Genomic DNA, 21,140 nt, shown 5'->3' on the forward strand with positions numbered 1-21,140 from the left:
AGCTCCCAAATGGGGATGCACTTAGCTAAGCCTGGCTATCATGATCAATGGTCATCCATTGGCGCCTATCTGCCTAGGGAGTGCCAGATGGACATCTGGACTGCATTCCTAGGTGTCAGGAGTAAGTGACTCATATCTCACCTTGATCAACCAATCAGGGACTGGTAGGGCCGAGTAACCCACGTGGGACTCTGATGCCCATGGAACTTTCAGCCAATGAACAAGCTGAAGTTCCTCCAGGTAAAAACAGGCAACTCAGAGAGCCTGTAGTGGACATTTCTGAAAGGGAGAATCTCAAAGGAGAATTCCAGGGCCGGACGGCCCAGGAGCAGAAAGGCTCCCAAGGGCAGGACATTCTCGCAGCGCGCCTCCTGACCATCCTGAGACTCAGCCCGGATAACCACGGAACGGCCATTGTGTCCAAGTGCCAGAACTTTCCTTTGTTCAAAGAGTCTAGAGCGGAGGTTGCCAGAGAGTAACCAGAGGATCCACCCGAGGTTAGCACCAGCAGCAAGCCTTGTGAACAGGTCGGAACTGTGGACAGCTGAATCACTATTCAGAACTAGCGCTTCATCAGGAACGAACTGGTCCTCTTCCTGACCTGCTGGGACCCACAGTCATCTTTTCTCCTGTGCACAAACTTTGCTAGTTAAAGCCAATACTAACTAGCCGGTCTTCAGTGAGCATCAGCAGCACACCGTCGCAAGCCGCACAGCACAGCCTGGCACCTAGCCAGACAGAGCGGATTGGACAGCAACAAGCCTGCAACTGCTTCTTTGAGCCCGCAGGAGATCTGAATCCCCAGAGATTGGATGAGTATTCAACTTCACTGCATTAATGCTTGAGAATTCAATTGTTATCCCAACCAGTTGATATCAATTTAATTCCTAAGAGTTATGTACTTGTTTTGAGTATCTAATGTAGAAGTTGTAACTAAGTTCAATTACGAAACGGTCTAAATGAATGATATACTGAACGTATGTCCTGTTGATATGTGTAACACTTTGTAACTGATTGAATATATACCTTTTGTATTCTGATAACCCTCTTGATAAGATTTGTTAGGTTTACATGAATATTCTAATATATTAATAAATGTATCCTCGTGTATTAGTACCTGTGTGTGTGCATTGTTTGAGTTATATCGCATGGTTGGATTCTAAAGCCATTAAAAGAATCATTTTGTGATTTACGGCTACAATTAATAATTGTCCCCGTAAATGCCCAAACACTACAGAACTGGTGCCTTCAGAGAGCACACTACACTCCATTGTAACACACTGTAATGAGATAATTAAACACCAAAGTACTGTATCAGTCTGCCTTATCACCACGATCTTTCTGTTCTGTGCTGTCTGGTATTCCTTCTGAGACTCCAATTAAAACGTATCCCATTCTCCTTCTTTACAAGTTCCACAATTAATTTATAAACATCAGCCATAAGACAAACATCACACAAGCATGCATATTTGTAAAGTCTCATTTGTTAAATTTAGTCTTCTCCTATTCCAGCCCATAGCTAATTGAAACACAAACATCTGAAAAGAAGCCCGATACGTTGCTTTTTCTGCAGGCGAATCATGCCCAACCTCATGCCATGTTGTACAAATGTATAATAAGTGATCCATCCACTCCCGTGAAAAATGGTTTCGTTTTACGTGTGGAGCTGTCCTTCTAATGAGTTTGAACTTAACCAAAAATCAATTCTTGACTATTTAGATCTGTCCTTATTACACCATGTGAACTCCTTTAGTCCTGGGTGTTTGCATCTCCATATATCAATAATTCCTAAGCCTTGACATAACCTGTGCAACTCCATATCAGGTACAGGGAATCTATCCTCCATGACATCAAAGACTGTGTTAAAACCACCCCCTAAAATAATTTCAATATCCTGAAATGTGTCCTTCATCTTATTCACTTCTTCTATGACTTCAAGAAACAAATCTGGAGCAGGACCTCGGTTTTACGTCTAATCCAAAGGATTTTATTTTTAAAAAACGGTGTTGAGAGATCAGTTTACTGGCCATATACAATTTCTTGTATTAGGAATTTGTCTTTTCACATACAACAACATGCTCTCAATGAGACACACAGACGGAGAAAAGCTTGGGGTCAGAGTGCAGGGTCAGCCATTGTACAGCGCCCCTGGAGCAGTTGGGGTTCAGGGCCTTGCTCAGGGGCCCAACGGAGTAGGATTCCTCTGCCAGCTGCAGGATTTGAACTGGCAACTTTCCAGCCACAGGCACAGATCCTTAGCCACAGAGCCACCGTAGTGTTAAAAAAGTAAAATTTCTCGTACTTGTACTTTCTTATACTTCAGGATTTTGACAGTCATTGACAGACATTGTCTCTCACACCTCGGTGTTAGAATTGTGAGACGATCTTATAATCAGACAGGAGGGCCATAACAATTCAACAGAAAGTGCAATCACTTTTTTGCAATGCATTCTCTCATGCCATGTTCAGAGGGTCATATTTAAAAAAATAACAAACTGACAGAGAATGAATAGTTCACATCACCTTAATTAAGGATGTCATGGTGTTTAGATGATAAACATTTAATTTGAAGAGCAAAATCTGGGTCATTTTTGACTTATTATATAGCTATATTCTAGAGTGACAAAGGTTGTCAGCGTTTTACACCAAAAATAAGCTTTATGTTCTCAATAAAAAAACACACAAAAGGAAATCATGCCATTTAAGTCGTCTTTAAATGTAATACATCCTCCTCGCATATCTCTAGTCTATTAGCCTAAAGTAGCGCACTGGTGCATATTTTTTATAATACAAACAGACACAGAAGGTTAAAGCATTTTTCCTCATTTAACGTATTTCCCTGTAGTATACCTGGGCCACCCATCTCCCACACCACATTTATGCAACTGCTTTGTATATGCAACACACATGAAGCAAACATTAATACAGCAGTGAAATTACACCTAAAGAAACTTGCAGTTGTGAATACTAATAATACAACTCATCTAAGAGTGTTTTTTTTTTGTTGTCACACCTTATGTCTGCACCCACACCCCTCTCTTCAATACTAATTCTTTACTGTTGTAATCCTAAATGTCATAACCAGAGCTGCCATTTGCAATACAATATGGAAAAGACTGTCCTATTTTATGTGCTACAATAACTGCAAATATTGCTATTCATGGACTACTGTATGTGCTGCTCGCAGCTATGCTATCCTGAATCATATCTATCTGACAAAGATGCAATCCTTGGGCAAATCTAATTCAAGAGTCAGTGAGATAAATCAATGTATTTGTCGATTTAAACTGTTTTCTCTTTAGTTATAGGGATTTGGTTTCAGATACAGTATGTATATTTACTTTAGATTCTATCCAGATCTAAACCATTCAGTGCTTCCTGTGATGTTTTGAAAATTAAACTTAGTTTTAAGGCTTCATAACTTTCTTGACTATAGTCTTTTCCTTCACATACACAGTGCATGCATTTCATCCAGCATCAGGTTGTTTAGGTGTCTTTTCTCATTTTAAATTATTCTGAGCAGTAGATTAAATCATAAATTTGTATTGATACTGATCAATAGTGATGGAATTTTGTATTGTTAAATGGAACTTCTTGTGCAGGTACAAAGGACCAAATTCAAAAGATATATTCACCCAAAATATTATGCAGTGCAATGTTAGAGAAGCAATTGGCAAATCTAATCAGACTGCAAATTTTCTGCCTTAGCTATACCAAAATCTAGGCCAATATTTAAATCTATGCAGGCCAGCTGGTTCAAGTCCAGATTGGAATAGAATGGGCAGACTGGGCTAAAACTCTTACACATTAGGTATGTTTTCATGGGATACATTTTTAGTCACCATGTAATAAAAAAAAAGTTTTTAGTTAAAATTGAGGAATGTTTTAAATTAAGGCATGCAGTGTCAAGTTGAAAGAAACTAAATAGAAAGGAATCTGCTAGAAAGCTAAAATAAGACAGGTTGGAGGTGTAATGATTCTAATTGGGATTTGAATCAATGATCCTTGGATTCACTTCATTTACATCTTCTAAACAATAAGGATAGTAAGAAATCAATGAGGAAAACTGAATTTTAGGAAAGTTGAAAGTGGAATTTAAACCAAAGTTTGATATATTAAACATATACATGCAATAGATCTCATCCAAACATTGTGTAAATATGTCACTGTGGAATTAGTCCAAGCTTGTTTCCCAGTTTTAAATGTGTGTACTGCATTAAACAATTTTGACCTTAAAGGGAGAAAAGAAGAGAGGGAAGATTGAAATAATCATCAATTATTTAAAGATACTCAAAAACATTGACAAAGCAGCCAATTGTACATCTTCAAAATTAGCGGTGAAACACAAATCAGAGGACTCTAGTGGGCTCTACATCAATGAGCATTTTAAGGTGAGTACAGGAGGTATTTATTTGCACACAGTTTGGAGAAAGTGTGAAGCAAGATACCAAGCCACGATGTTGAAGGCGATACCTTGGCTTTTTTCAATAAGCAATAAGAAGAGGTCCTTGGATCAATCAGCTACCTAATCACCAAATGGGCTAAATGTGCCAAATGGACTCTCATTTTTTTAAAGGAGTTAACAAAACATCAAATCTAAAATAATAATGAGAGAAATGGTATTTTCAAAGAGTCTGACATTATCTTTGAGAACATCTGAGGTTTTATGATCAAAGACGTTTTACTGTGTGATACACCTGTAAAGAGAGAGAAAAAAAAGATGAGGTTAATAGTTGGAACAAGATGTGATTCACCCTGAACTGTCTGCATGTAGCTCTGTGGGTGAGAGTCTGAGAGCACATTTGAGTTCACTGTAGATGTGTGTGTAACATGACATGAGAGGAAACACAGATGTAGAGCAGATGTAGATTTGGAAACCAGTACTAGACTGGGTACTATTCTGACTTGTTAACTGAAAGACATTCCTTTTGTTCCTTTAAACAACTCCAGATTTAGCACAGTGCTAATGATCATTGTGATGCTGAAAGGAAATTTTTCCCAGTTTGTTGTTGACAGATATGCATTTTCTCACATAGCAGCCATTGAACTTCCTGACTCTTTAAAAGATTGGAGATACAGCTTGATCTAAGCAGGTTCTTGTGCCCTCCAAGTCTTAATGATAAGAGATATGAATGATCTTTGAAATGTTTTTATACCCTTCTCCTGATCTGTGCTTTTATACTACTTTATCACCGAGTTGTTTAGTAAGCTCCCTGGTCTTCATGGCTGAATCTTCGCTTTCCTGAGGTTCACTACCTGCCTGAGGAGCCTTGCAGAGATAAGTGTGTAAGTAAATGTAACCACTACTATTGCACACAGAAAACATTTTCTTCTTTCTGTTTTTTTACATTCAATGTGTGAAGCTTAGCTGGTTGCAGTGGACTGTACTACCTGGTATCATATAACCTACTCAACTTTAAGGAGCATCCATTAGGTGTCTTTTCTAATTTTAAATTATTCTGACCAGTGGATTGAATCTTAAAGAAATGTTTGTTGATTCTTTGGAAATGGTGATTGATTTTGTTTTATAACATTTAACGTCTTAACATTTTTTATCACCATGTTACAAAAGAGATATTGCTACTCTGGAATTAGTCCAAACACAGTTCCTAGATTTAAATTAATTTGCTACATTTAACCTTTTTAGCCTTTAACAGGGGACAGTATGAAGAAATTAATTCAGTGATTTAAGATCCTCAAATGTACTGTATGTCTTTAGAATTAGTTGTGAAACATGAGTCAGAGGACACCAATGGAATCTACAGTTCATGGAAGTGTATTTTGAAATGAGTGCAGGAGGTATTTCTTTACACAAAGTCTTGTGGGAGTGTATAACAAGCTATCTCAGCAATACTTCTACCTCAAATGGGCTAGAAGAATCACATGACCTCTGTTTGTAACCTTTCTTATGTTCTTATAAAATTCCTAATCCAGCCATCGGAACAACAGAGACTGAAATAGTTCTGTAGGCTACAATGTGAATAAACCTTTGGTTTTTCGTATTAGTATTATCTCTAAGAACATCTAAGGTTTTATGATCAAAGACCTTTTTGGTAGGATGCACCTGTAGAGAGAGCATGATGAGGTTAGTAGTTGGAACAAGTGGTGTGTCACCCTGCACTGTCTCTGTGTAGCTCTGTGGATTAGAGTTCTGTGAAGATCAAAGCCTGATGAACTATTATGGTGTGGATATTGGCTTAACCCACTTGGCTAAGGGTCAACCTCCTGGCCATAGGACAAGGAGCCCAGGAACCCCACACAGGGTAACCAAGTGGTAGCTGCAGAGGTGGAGGTGGGATGCGAATATCGCATGCGAGGGAGACAGTTATCACGTTGGTATTGAGGAATCTAGAATAAATGCTTTTAACAATCTCCTAAAGATCAAGCTGAATATTCTTTGCCTTTCAGCAGGAAACGCATAGCAAGTGCTGTCCGTTCATCATTTCACATAACGTCTATGTGGAACTTGTAACATCCTGTTTTGTGAATGCTGAGTTCTGGCAAAGTGCCATATAAGGAGGTCTTTTCTGTTAGACCAGCAAAAGAATGGAAAGGACTGAGTCGACAGTTAGCAAGTCATATGATGTATGTGCTAATACTTTGTTTGTTAAATTGTATAAAAAGACTAACTTTATAACCGTTCGGGGAGACTGGCTTTGGTAAGCTACTCCCGCTTGCAGCGTTATAAATGACTCTTCTTTCATCAACATCAGAACTCTGTCATTTTATATGACACTACAGTATTTATAGCGTTTGGTGGAGGAAAGATGATGGGAGTGACTGCTAATTACTGACAGCTGGGTACAATTGAGCGTGGTTGTTGTCATCCCTCCCAAACTTTCGTTATAAACTCCATTTTGTTCTATAACACCGGGTATTTAGACCAACAAGTTCCAGTTTTGTCTTGTCAGACCACAAATCCTTTTACCATATGTTTGAAGTATCAATTAAATACTTTGCTGTAAACTCCATGTGGGATTTGAAATGGGTTTTTCACTCTGCCTCACAATCCAGTTTGGAGTGACTGTGATATTGATGTCTGATGCATACAGTATGTGCTCCCATCCCATTTGTTGAACTCGGTAACCATTTCAAAGTTGCTATTGGATGTGGTAGTAGTTTCCTCCTTGCCTGGTCTCTCAGATTGTAGAGATGTCCAGAAGTACAGAAGGTTGTGTCTGGATGCCTTCCATTTTTTTAATGATCAACGTCAGCATGTTCAATGAAATAGCAAATTATATTTAAAATGTTTTTGTTACCATCTCCTGATCTGTGCTTTTCTACAACTTTATCTTCTGGTTTTGATTTTTTTGGGTCTTCATAATTAAATTCTTGCTTTAAATTCACTACTTGACTGAGGGACCATACAGAGACAAGTACATTTATTCAGAAATCATGTGACCCACTATGATTGTACACATGAGGCTACTTATTGTGCATCTAGTGAAGATATTTTTGTGCACCTAAGTTAATTTAGTTTTTCACAGTAAGTTATTTAGTGACTTATGTCATTATTCATTTTCATTTTCATATTCATTATCTTTATTTATTTTTGTAATTTGATTTGGATTTGTGGAGTGTCTTAGGTCTAATAATAATTAGCACACATCTATTGTTAAAATGTGTTTTTCAGTGAGTTAACACTGTTGAAAACATCATTTAATACTTTTGTACAGTATATGGAATCAGATTCTTATAAAGATAGTGTTATTTAATTTTTTATCAGCACATGCTCTGCAGATACAGAGTTCTCAGAAGTACAGGAAATTGAACGTGATAATACACTTACATATTCTTCATTCTCTGTCAGAAATAATGTAAATATCAAAACACACACATTTGCCCAGCTGCCTTTGTGTGGATTGTCCTTTTACTCTGTTTAAATTATTAATAAGGATTCCAAACTCAAGTACATAGTGTTGCTCTCTCACAGCTCTTGATCCTGAGTTTGATTTAGCTTGCATATTCTCCCTATGTTGTGTTCGTGCTCCAGTTTTCTCTGCCTCATAAAGATAATACACCTCATTCACATAGTGTTCATAATTTGTCCCTGTGTGTGTAATTCCAACCTTTCACTCTAATTCAAGGTTAGACTCCAGATTACCACAACCCTTATCAATAATAGCTTTCTGTTGCTGTATGAATGAAACTCTACCTATGGAGAACATTAAATTGATATTTGAAAATAAATCATTTAGAATGGAGCATTGTTCCAACATTGTCTGTGTGCATCAGGGGTATTCATCTTTGTGGGGACGTTTTTTCAGATTTTGCCCGCTCATTGATAGTAAAATGTTCCCACCACGCCAACTAAAATAATGATTTACTATTTACACTCATTTGTTTGTGGTGGAATTGGATGATTTTCAGGTTTCATTCAGGTACAAAGGGTGAAAACAATCATGCAGATGGATCAGATGGATGAGATGCTGTGTGACCCTCTGCGTTCAAGTTGTGGCCTGCCCCTCACTGTTTAATCTGCTGATTGTTGAAGACAGGTAACAACAAGACAACCTTCATTACTAACAGTACGTTATTTTTTAACATCAAATTCTAGAGATTGCTAAATAACAATCTCTGAATATAAATAAATTGTTAAATAATTCTGCAGGTTTCACTTTTATGAAATCACTGCCGTTTGGTATTTTGCCTGAATTTAACACAGCCTAGGAAGTGAGTGCCAGGACATTGAAAAACAAATCAAATAAGTGGAAAAAATAAATTGACGCCAAACTGGTAGGCTGTTATATTTTTATAATATATTTCAGAATAATATCAAATTTTAGAAGTAAACACTCAAATACGTCCCGCCATTTTAACAGTGTCTTGATAAGCCAGACATGCATTTTCATTACAGAAACAATTTTCTTCATCTTCACAAATAGAAGATGCTTGACAACATGTAGTGTGGATCACAGCACTTGTAATACATTTTGGTGAGTTCTGTAAATATTGTTCTTTTGATTACTCTTCTACAAGTAAGCTATACACTAGCGCTATTAAGATAATACTATTGCTGTTTTAATTCCACATTATCTTGTCAATACCTGGTTCCATTTTGAGAAAATCAAAAAAATTTAGTCTGCATTTCATGTGATGTTCTCCTCTTTTTAAAGCTCGGAATTATCACAGAACACCAACAAATATGTTATCTTCTCCTTCACTTTTACATATAAGGTTCAATTTTGAACTGCAAATTTTAATTGGCTACTAATGAACCTATCTTGTAACATATCTTCACCAGAAAATGTGTTTCCATACTGATAATGAACACTAAGTGAATTGATGTTCCCCTCCTCCTTTAAAATAGATTTAACAAGAATTTTGATTAGAATACTTTATTTACTTCAAACATCCTGGCAAAATGTTGGGTCTTGTATTGATCGTCACAGAAGTGTATCTTAAAGTTTGTAAGTAAGTTTTTATTATGATTTAATACATCTTAAAAAGAGTTTGCCAAATTAGTATTTTAAAAAGTTAAAGTTCAAGGTATTACTGCCAATAAGTGACATATATCAGACAGCATGAGAGATCAATTAAATGTAATATTTCTTGATTTCCTGGTTGCTTTGTTATGTCTGATAGAAGAATTTGAGTTGATCTTTTTTTTTAAGAAAAACATAAAATATTAACTATTCATATCTTATTTTAAAAAATAATGATTTAATATTATTACAGAAGGAAGATTTAATATGAATTTGCTCATGTTAATGTTCATCTGAGAACTGATATAAAATTAAAATAAAAATGTTTATCTAAGCAGCACTATGACATTATGATAGGAAAACTGACATAGAACAGATTCATTCCTTACAATTTTTGTAGGAATATAAAAATATGCCTGGGTGTACTTTTAATAAGGCTTCAAAATATGTTTTTTTTTCTTGTAATGGTATTTTACACTGTGCTTCTTATTTTCAATTAAAATTGTACATACTGCATGTCTGATTATTTAGTGCATTCAAACATTTGAAATATACTGTACTGTATGTACTCCATTACAAGTAAAGATTAGATTACAATACATCCTTGGATGTATGATTCCCATCACTATTAAAATACAAAATGTGTAAAATTGTAAATCATATACTACTGAGATTCAGGTAGAACAGACATTGTAAAACATAACTTGTGTTGTTTTCCTCTGCCACCTCAAATGTTCCCTCTGCTTCTTTAGCTTTTTATATGCAGAAAATAAAACAGAACTGAAAACTTGTCATTTTATGGCTTTTATGTTTAGAAATAATTTATTTAGAATAATTTATTTTCAGTACATTTATAATATTGATGTGAAATAAATGACTTGATAAGCAGCACACAAACAATAATTCGGGATTAATGTTTAATTAATGATTAACTAGAAGATTGTACTACCAATATCTGTAATTATCAATAACACATGTCAAGATGTATTACATTATATTAAAATTATTTAAGAATATAATGATTCTTTTAATGTACTGTATACATAGAGCTTCCAGACATTTATTTTGATGGGGTATAGTTCTCACAGTCAGTTACAATACTGCTTGCTAATTATCGCTTGCTATGAAATGTTCCTGCCGAACAATCATTGAAAATATGTAGTGCAGGTTGTGGAGAATCAGTCTCTAGAGTCATTTAGAAATCGTTTGGAAGACAGAGTATGCTTTAGCCCTCATAGACCAACGAAACACTGAAACATTACTTGCTCAATTGATCATTTGCTTAAAAAGTACTTTCACGAGGAATGACAGCAGCCGAAAGCTTGGGAGAAATTAGAATTGTTTATTGTGATGTGGAGATTTGGCGTAACCCGCTTGGCTGAGGGCCAACCTCCCGGCCGTTGGACGGGGAGGATAGGACCCCCCAAAAGAACCAAGCGGGACCCCCAGTCACCAGTGCAGAAAAACAAAAACAAAAGATTATTGGGCCAATTCAGCTGAGGAGAGAAAGTGCCTGCTTGAGGATACCGGGGTTAGTTTTAATGTATGGATGGTAAGCCTTGGAGGATCGACGGCCGAGTTGCTTGATGAGATACTGGGGTATGCCTTGGCGAGCGCATCCGGAGGATGCGGCCCCTGATCTAAAGGAGTGCCCGGAGAATTGTTTAGGAGGGTATCATGATACGGCCCTTCTCATTTGCGAACAGAGGGACAGTAGGCGAAGCTCCGGCAGAGGTGCGAAGATGTGCGTAATGGGATAGAGGCTCGTAAGGGCTTATGTAGGAACAGAGTTTGAAATAATAGATGAGAGTGGCGGATCCGAGTTGGTTGGTTTTGCTTTTCTTGAGATAGAAGGTCAGTGTCTTGGAAGATAAGATGGAGATGTTGGATAAGCAGGGTTGAGAAGAAGGATCGAAGGATGTGGAAGAAGCGGTAATTTTGGAGCACCTTAGGGAGATAAAGAAGGCTAACAAGAATAAAGATTCAAGAGGGCGGTCGACCCAGGGTGAGTGGTAACCTGACCTGACAACGTAGATGCAGGATTCAAGGATGTCTGAGGTAAGTGGTACGCGTAGGTTCGGAAGTGGTTTTTCAAGCCACCGAAAGCCTTTAAGGAGAGTAATTTGAGGGTAGATAAGGGATGGACAGATCGTGCCGAAAAGGAGTGGATGCCGCACAGGTATACTTTGGTGGTGGATGCTCGTGCCTTGAATGAGTTTCTACAATAGCGAACGGAGGATGATACGGTGAGAATATCAAAAGAACGGAATTTTATGTTCGCGGAAAGGTGGAAGGATTGGAAGCCCTTCCAGGCAGTGCAGTAAGAATTGAGAGTTCGAGGGGCGATCCCTAAGAGGATAGTTTGCTGGGCCATCTGGAGATAGCGATGGAAAGGACGATTCAGAGGAATGTGAGCTCCGAATAGGGAGGTACTGTGCAGGGGTTCGGTCTTGCATCTGGTGCCGAGTTCCTGAACTGAAAGCGAGAGAGCGAGAGAGCGAGAGAGAGTCGGCTATCTCATTAAGGTGGCCTGGAATGTGAGCAGCTGCGTGGATGAATTGATGTGAGAGAAATCCATTTAAGGCGGCAGAGGAATTTCATGATGGATTGGGATGAAGACCTTCCTTTGTTGATTATATGAACTACTGCATGGATGGCCAAATGGATGATGATGGTTTTTGTTTCCAATTGTGGCCCCAAAGAGAAGCAGCAACGACAATTGGAAATATTTCTATCAAGGCTGATGACTGGTTGGCGAGAGGGATTGGAGAGAAATCAGGAGGCCAAGGGGCCGCAAACCATTGGCCTTTGTAATAGCCCCCGAAACCGACTGAGGGGGCTGCGTCTGGATATCCTCAGTGTCAGAGAGGAGGTCATCGTAGAAGAGAGATATGCCGTTCCAGTTGGCCAAGAGAAGCTCCAAAGCCTGAGCTCGGATTTACGGTTGGCTGAAGGGCTTACGTGGTGGTAAAGAGAGGGCACGGAAGAGGCGAGGTCGAGAAGGTAGACTGTCCTTGAGGAATGATATGCATGGCGTAATTGAGGTGGCCGGGCGGAGAGAGAAGTTCCCTCTTTGTGCGAAATTTGGTGGAAGAATAGATAGAGATATACATCTGGATCCTGTCGATTTTGTCGCGAGGCAGGGAAGCGGAGAAATTGATGGAATTGAGGGTGATCCCGAGGAATTGGATTATATGAGAGGGGCCAGTTTTGTCCATGGCAAGGGGTACCCCTAGTTTCCTAAAACGGAAATAAGTGTGGAGGAGGCTCTTGCAGGTGGGGTGTGAGGAAAGTCTATAGTAAGGAAATCGTCGAGAAGGTAGACGAGAAAAGGAAACTTATAGTTATTCGACGGGATCCGGCCGAGAGCTTCGGCTAAGGTACCGAAAATGGGCTACTCCTATGTCCGAAGGTAAGGTGGACTGCGAAGAACTTGTTCCGCCAATGAACTCCGAAGAGGTGCCAGAGGTCTGGGTCAGGAGGCATAACTTTAACGGCACTGGAGATGTTGGTCTTAGCGAGCCGGGCGCCCAGACGGACCGCTATACCAATGGGATTGATGTGGTATGCAGGGAATGGGGAAGAGTCAAGTGGGCCGATCATGAAACCAACCATTCTCGACTTTGGATGCTAGCAAGGAATCAACGGACTGGGGATCGGCGGTGGCAGATTGCAAATTTTTGCAAAAGACGAAGGAAGGAAGTGTGCACGGGCCTGGTGAGAATCCGAAGGAAAGGCCGTTGAGTAAGATGTGGGTGGAAGAGGGGTCGGGGTGACGGAGCAGGCCGAAAGCAAGAGTGGGGATGTCGATTGGGGTAGACGGAAAAGCCAGTAGTCTTTTGGGAATGCTGTAGGTGGAGCGAGCATGGAAGGGCCGGCGGGGGCAGGCAGAGCGAGCGAGCATGAGCTTCGCCGCAGAAGCTGCAAATGTGAAGGAAGCGACGAAGGGGAGAGGTACGTGTAGAGGAATTGAAGATGTTGGAAATTTGTTGGCCTTTGATCATCACGATGGGGCGACCGCGAACGTCTTTGGACCGGGAAGGTTTGAAGAAGACCTGACGGGAGAATAGATGGTGTGGGGGAGAAGGGGTGAAGTCAGGGTTGGGCTTGCGGACGGTATCTGGGCAAAGATTTGATGAATGTGTCCAAGAGGAACAGAAGTCGCAGGAAAGAGCTTGGACACCGGTGAAAGTGCGGCAGTAAAGCTCAATGTCGAGGGCTCCCCAGTAGGTGCGCTGGTTCCATTGGAGTAGGCGGGCAGCGGCCTCGGCCAAGAACTGCTTATGGTAATCGTAGAACAGGGAGCCCTCGAAAAGGACAGATAGATCGGGGATGCTGTGCATGTAATCATCGAGTTCCTGACGACGTTGGGGAAAGGCGGAGCACGTGATGTCGCGGAAAATGCTGAAAGCCAAACAGAAGTTGAAAATTTGAAGGACTGTAGCGGAGTGAGGGTCAGAAGATTTGTAAGTGGAGGAAGAGAGAAGGTGAGCTAGATTGACATCCGCACCTCAGAATTTGCTGCCGGAGTGAAAAGGGGATGGGAGGAGGACTAAACTTTAGTGTTAGGAGGAGCTGGGAGAGGAATGGCTGTTCGGAGAGGAAAGTCCTTAGTAAAGGGGAGATTGGAATCCAGGGCCGAAGGCATGGGATGACGGGTGCCATGTTGGACACCGGGGAAGGGAGAAGATGAGGAGGGAAGAAGAGCGGAAAGCAGATTGTGGTAGGAGGGGTTTGACGGATCTGGGGCCTGGAGCTCGGTGGCTTGGGATATGGAAGCCGAAGACTGTTGAGGAATTGAAGCAGGGGCGAAGGCTGCGTTAGGGACTGAGAAGGCTGCCGAGTCATCTTGGACGCCAGGGGGTGGGGGAGGGTAAGGGCCGCCTGCTGGCTGAGCTGGGGGTCGTTTACTAGCCGGCCTTTGGGCCATGGAGACAGCAGCAGGGGCCGAAAGAAAAGAAACCGGGGCCGAAGGCACCAAGCTGGCGGAGCTTGAGTCGTGTTGGATGCCGGAGGTAGAGACAGAGGAGAGTGCAGAAATTAGATTAAGCGGAGAAGGGGGGGGGGGGGGGGCGTGAGCCTGGGGCCTTAGACTCGGCAGCGAGGAGATTAGGGCAGGAGGCTGGGTGAAGGAGGCTAGGTGCAGTTGTTCAGCAGAGGAATGGATTGCTTGGGAGAAGAGACAGACACGGATATATCAGGACAAGACAGAAGATGCGACAGGCAGAGGCACGGGCGGCCTTGGGGTCCTCACGTTGCGATGAGTGGCGGCGACGCGGGTAATGTCATCAGAGGGCGCCGGGGGAAGCTGGGGAGTTGATGTTTCCTTGTGTAGACTGCGGTTAAGTACAGGGAAAACGGAGCTTTTTTTTTTTGGAAGCGTTTCTTTTAAAATGGACACCATGTTTTCGAAGTATCCTCTGGAGGCTTGCTACGGTCCAGTTGGAAGTCGCGAGAGATGATCCAGGAGAAGGGGGAGCCGATGTGCGTGAAGCGCGGCGGCAGGGACATCCTCGAGAGAAGCGGGGGTTATTTGGAGATTTTGCCGTGGAGGAACGGGAAGGCTGGGTTTGTAATGAGAGAGGGACTACGACGGCGGAACGCAGTCTTCGGCGAGGAGTTGGATCTTGTGAGGACTGGCTGGGAGATGAGCGGCGCTGATGTGGCACGGCGGCTGAAGGAGGCGATGAGACGGAGGTGAGGGGAGCTGTGGGGGGTGGACTGGATGAGAAGGGTAGGAGAGTCTCCTGCGCTGCAGAAAAGGTCTTCATCGGAGCGGCGGATTTGTAGATCCATGAGAAGGGAGCACGGATTCGAGCTAGGCGAAAACAAACCATGCAGAAAAAGAACGAGGAAGAGGAGAGGGTGACGTTTGATATTTATGGACGTTGCTTACGTCAGGATTTAGTGAGAATTGCAGCAGCTGTGTCGAATGAGCGCGGCTGCCTTCATTCCTCCCGAACTTTCATTAAAAACTCCATTAATCATCAAATAACAAGTGATTCCTGGTGACTCAGAAGGATAACTGGATTGGAGTGTATCATAATTAAAATGGATAAAAAACAATAATCTCCTGAGTTGTGTTGAATGTTATGGTAAAGTATTAATCAGTTACTAAGTTACATGTCACAAACATAGAGTGGAGGGAATGCTTGTTTTAATCTCTGGAGGTTAATGGAGTTTGGAGAAACATTAGACTTTTACTTTGCTTTTTTTCATTTTAATTTTAAAGAAGACTGTTGCACGTATTGGCTCTTTTCTTCAGTTTGAAAATCACTGTCCCACCTTCAGAAAACCCTTTCACAGAGTCAAGGCACTTCGACTGGAATCATAATTTCATTTAATCTATTACTATTAAATTCAGTTAGCTTTTTGAACATCTACACTGTGCTAATAATTAGTACAATTAGCACTGAAAACATGAAAAAGAAATGTAAATATTTTTTGTAGATAGAATTTAGTAGTCACTGATGTTATCATTGCAGTGCAAGTTTTCAAGTCTAATTTAATGTCTTTCTTTACCAAGTACTGTAAAGGAGAAAGTATCATCCCCCTCTGTGCTCATAATACTGACAGAAAAATAAGCTTTAATGGGGTTCTTGGACACAGGAGTATGCCAATCTCTTGCCCAGGCCTGAACAGTAGACTAAGAACAAATTCACTGATTTCAAAAGCTGGAGCACTGTATGATGTTTGTTTTAAGCCCTTCGTGAAACTGGATATTTCTGAAATTTCTGAACATATGGATTTGCTGTATAATCTCAGTTCTGTGACCCTGGAGATTGTCTTCCAAACAAAATCTAATTAAAAAGTCACATCAATCTGCTGATCTTGAATCCTTGTGAATGCAGAATAATACCACAACACGTGCACAACCATTTTGGAAGTAGTTTCTCTGTTTGTCTCAACATACTGTACCTGGGCAAATGTACTTTCTCTGACATTAACTTTTTCAAACCAAAGTTCAAAACTTGTCTGACTGACAAACAGTTGGACAATTTCATTAAAGTTAACCTCTATATTCCTATAATTACAGCACACTGGTAGAAGCTTCAAGCTTCTCATTGAAATAAAGATATGTGTATATTTGTAAATTCGTAGAATAAATATCTGCTGTGTTTGAGGGTGGAAGCTTGAAGAGGGAAGCTGTCACCAACACTGCATCACTTGGACGCCAACAGAAAGTGGGTAACCTGTGACTGTAATGGCAACAGTCAAAGCAGGGTCAAGGGGTGTAGGAACAGAGAAATGGAGAATTGCGGCCTGTAGCGCAGTGGTTTGACACTTCACCAGAAATTGAGAGTTTTCTGGGGAGAGAGTGAAAGAGTGGAGCAAGCAGGATTATTAAAAGAGAGAAGGGAGGAAATTGAAATGACACAGCCCCAGTTGATCAGAGTTTGAAAGAGGGAAGATGATATCAGGAAAATTGAATGAATAAAGCAGACAGCAGGAGCAGAGATTGGGTTTTTCCATGGAGCATGTGAGGTTGAAACTTTGCTTTTTCAAGAAGAGTCGAGAAAGTGATTACGAAAGTCCTGGCATCTAGGAGGTGAACGGGATTAAGATAATGTCAAGTATGAAAGAAACTGAACTCTAGAGTGCTAGAAATTATATGGAAGAGTTGTGGGCAATCAGCAATTATTTATATGTAGGAGAGTGAATGAACAAGATAAGAACTTGACCTCCTCCTGTACGTCTGTTAACACCATAATTTGTATTTTGAAATATGCAGAGCTTTTTACAATAGGAACTTTTGCTCTGACGGATATAATATATTTAATCCAGGTTGTCATACAATGTGGGTACATAAGAAATGTATGTCAGTGGTTATGCAGAGACTCTACACTTCTTTTCACATGTGAAAGCAGAGCTAGAATTTGGGTGTCACCCTGGAAACTGCTCTTGTGACACAACCTGTCCTTAATATTATTATAAGTGTCTGGAGGTCCTGCCAACTGGCCATCTGGTCCCTTTGTGCATTACACCCAATTGGAGCTCTCATGAGGTTTTATTCATTACAGATTGAGGGCAGTAGTCCTTATGATAATTATTATATAATGATATCTTGCATTTGTATAGCACTTTTTACTCTCTTGATTGGGTTTTGACAGCCCATTGTTATGGGGTTTATTTTTAATCTGCATTGCTGTAAAGCTTTTATACTGAATTTATGTTAAACTCTCAGCACAGGCTGACCTCTGCTAGCAGGTGGACTAGTAAGAAGTAGAGCAGCCCCACTCTGTCTGCTGTCTCACCCTGTGTGTGTGTGTCCAGGGGGTCTCCAGATCAGGCTGGATGGCAGCAGCTGCTCGGGAAGAGTGCAGGTGGAGTCTGAGGGCCAGTGGGGCAGTGTGTGCAGTCATTCCTGGGACCTGCGCGACGCAGAGGTGGTCTGTAAACAGCTGGGCTGTGGGGCGGCTGTGTCTGCTCCCCATCTTGCCCACCCCCAGACTGCCCCTGAGGACAGGGTCCTCAACAAGGTGGGCTGCCTGGGGAATGAGACAGAACTGGGAGAGTGCAGGGCTGGACGCATGGGGTCCAAAGACTGTCAACATCCCTGGGATGCAGGAGTCATTTGTGCAGGTAAATGAGTCCCATTTTATGAGGCACAGACTGAAAATTAAAAAGAAAAGTTACAAAAAATACTGAATATTAAGATACAGAATTTATGTGAACACGTTTTCTATAACTGAAAAATGTCAATACAATGTCAATAATGTTACAGTATTAGTAAAAGATGAAGGAAATTCAATGCAATAAGTACTTGTCACGCCCTCTGCAGCCAGAGGGCGCTCCTTCTCTGTCCTGTCCCGAATTTCCGGTCTGCTGTCCTTCCTGTCCCTCTCTTTCCCTTTGGCTATATATTTCCGGGTCTTGCACTCTGTCTGGGCTCAGCATTGACGTTCGGATGTCCTGAGACCCGCCTAGCACCAGGGCGCCCCACGTCCGCTCCCTGAGGGCATAGGTTTCTATACGGCATTCCTGAACTCTTTGCACTAATGAGCCCGGGCCTTTTTCCCGTCTCGCCGCTATGCATATGGGTCTTTTTCCGCTTTCCTGCTCCCCACGGTTAGTCCCTTTGGACGTCCGTGACAGTACTGATGCCATTTAAAACAATTCAACCTGAGCTGAGCTCTATACTAATGTCTTGCTATTTTATCATCTAGACTCTCCAGAAGGACAACAAACACAGAAAAGGCCAGGTAATACATATTCAAAATTTAACTATATTTGATGTTTATTTAAAATACCTTATTGTTTACATTTTTAACATTTTTCTTGTCTCTCTGTAGCCAAAACAAGAATACGCATAGCAAAAGTTGCCAGTTCATGCTCAGGAAGGCTGGAAGTGTATTACAGAGGCCAGTGGGGAACAGTGTGTGAGACTGACTGGGGACTCAATGAGTCTCATGTAGTCTGCAGACAAGCAGGGTGTGGAGAGGCTCAGACATATTCTAAAATGCGAATTCTAACTAATGAAGTTCCCATCTGGTTGGACAGAGTCCACTGCAATGGGAATGAGTCATCTCTCTGGGAGTGTTCTTCAGACCCCTGGGGTCACCATGAATGTGATTACAGTTCAAATGTTCACATAGTATGTATAGGTAAGTCTACTCCAGCCTCTAAACACAGGGAGATAAGTACAGTAAGTTATGCATTGCCTTGCAAAAGTATTCAGACTCCTCCAAATGTGTACCATTTTGTAAAATTATATATGATGCACACTCCTTTATTTAAACCTAAAATCTGAATGCCCAACCTAAAGACTTGTAATAGCAACATCATTTCCAGTAAATGTCAGGAAAAAATAAAGTGAAAACATAATATGTTGATTGCCTTTTTATCCACACCCTTGAGCTTGCTGTCTGATGTAAATTTGGTGGAAGTACCATAGGCAGCCATTACAACTGCAAATGTGGAAGTAACCAACTTTTCACAATGGCTTTGTGCATTTTTTGCTCATTCCTCCCAGTAGATTTGCTCAAGCCTTCTTAAGTTACTCACTCAAGAGCTCTTATGGACAGCCACTTTCAAGCCTTTCAACAGATTTTCAATAGGATTCAAGTCAGGACTTTGACTGGGCAACTCAAAGACCTTCTCTCCCTTATTCCTAAACCATTCCTGTGTACCTTTGTCCATGTACTCTGAATCATTATCATGCTGAATAGGGAATCTTCACATATTTTAAATGTAAGTCTTTAATAGGCTGGATCAGGTTTTCTTCTAGTATTCCCTGTACTTTGCTCTGATCATTTTTCTTTAAATCTTAACAAGCTTTCCAGTCACTGCTGAGGAGAAGCATCTCTATAGCATGATGCTGCCACTGCTGTTCTTGACCTGAGTGAATGTCTGCAGGTGTGTGTGAAGGTATATGTTCCAAATGTTGAATAAGTTGCATCAGACTCCTTGTGGGATCTGAGATAAATTTGCCTCTAGTTACCTCTATTTAGGCTAACTTTGAAGAGTGACCAAGATATTGTTGACTGATGCACATTTTCTTCCATCTCAGCCATTGACCTTTGTAGCTCTTTCAAAGTCACTGCTGACTTCACAGCGGTATACCTCACCGATTTCCTTGTTCAGTTTGGACAAGTGGCCTGATATAGAAAGTGTCTGGGTGGCACAATCCAACTTCATTTCTTGATGATTGAGTATGTTGTGCCCAATGTGACTTAAGTATTTTCTGGACTTCTCTTGATCTTTTCAATTAATCTATCTCTGACTTGCTTTAAAAGCGCTTTAGTCTTCATGGTTGAGTCCATCCATCCATTTTCTAACTACTTACTCCTAGTGAGGTCTGAAGTTTTAACAGGGTGAGCAGGGCAGACCAGAATTTCCTTTCCCTAGCAAGCCTCCAGTTCCTTCTGTTGTTTACATTAAATAGTATGAATCCTGACATGTTCCTGATTGTGTGATGAAACCCATCTTCTTTTGATTTGATTTGATAATGCTGGTGTAGTGAAGTTACAGTAGCAGGCCTTTATTCATAATCCTTTTTCATATTTCTTATGTTGGCCAGGACCTCAATACAATTAAGCACTGCAGTGCACAGCTATTTTTGTAATTTAATTTTTATTAATATAATTTCTTCTTTGTATACTGTATAGACTGAGGAGGGGGGACAACACACATATAAGTGTGCACATTAAAAATGCACAGAAATCATAACTTGTATTTCCAAAACTTTAATACAGTGAGATGAGCTAGCCAGCAGCCATATCACCCTGCAGCTCTCAACTGGCAACCCAATAAAGCTAAGCAGGGTTGTGTCTGGTCAGTACCTGTATGGGAGACCTCCTGGAAGTGGTGTTAGTGGGAACAGAGGGAGGTGCCCACCCTTCAGTCTGTGTGGGTCCTAATGCCCTGGTATAGTGGCAGGGACATTATATTGTAGTGGGTGCCATCTTTGCTGATGAGATATTAAACCGAGGTCTTGACTCCAGTGGTCATTAAAGATCCCCGGGCATTTCTCGATAAGAGTAGGGAGTTATCCTGGTGTCAGGGCCAAATTTCCCCCCTCGGCCTTTACTGTGGCCTCCAAATTGTCTCCATGTATGATTGGCTTGATTTTGCCCTGCGATGGACTGGCACCCCGTCCAGAGTGTACCCTGTCTTGCACACTGCGACACTGTATGCTATAAAGCAGTTTGGTAAAAGACATGACAACTCTATGAGCTGGAAAGTTTTGCATTGCAATATGCATTATAAGTATAT

At 41.0% G+C, this 21,140-nt stretch overlaps 1 long non-coding RNA gene and 1 pseudogene across 1 annotated transcript; one reads left to right on the forward strand and one right to left on the reverse strand.

The window, feature by feature from the left end:
• Window positions 1–11,680: 11,680 nt before the first annotated feature.
• LOC148657252 (uncharacterized) lies at window positions 11,681–13,489 on the reverse strand (annotated as a pseudogene).
• A 1,240-nt stretch (window positions 13,490–14,729) lies between these two features.
• Window positions 14,730–19,322, forward strand: LOC148657253 (uncharacterized). The gene is made up of 3 exons (XR_015940908.1): window positions 14,730–15,122; window positions 17,700–18,008; window positions 18,593–19,322. It is a non-coding gene; the product is annotated as an uncharacterized LOC148657253 (long non-coding RNA).
• Window positions 19,323–21,140: the final 1,818 nt, after the last annotated feature.

Source organism: Lepisosteus platostomus, chromosome 8 (assembly GCF_059453375.1).
Source record: "Lepisosteus platostomus isolate fLepPlt1 chromosome 8, fLepPlt1.hap1, whole genome shotgun sequence".
Taxonomy (NCBI): Eukaryota; Metazoa; Chordata; class Actinopteri; order Semionotiformes; family Lepisosteidae; genus Lepisosteus; species Lepisosteus platostomus.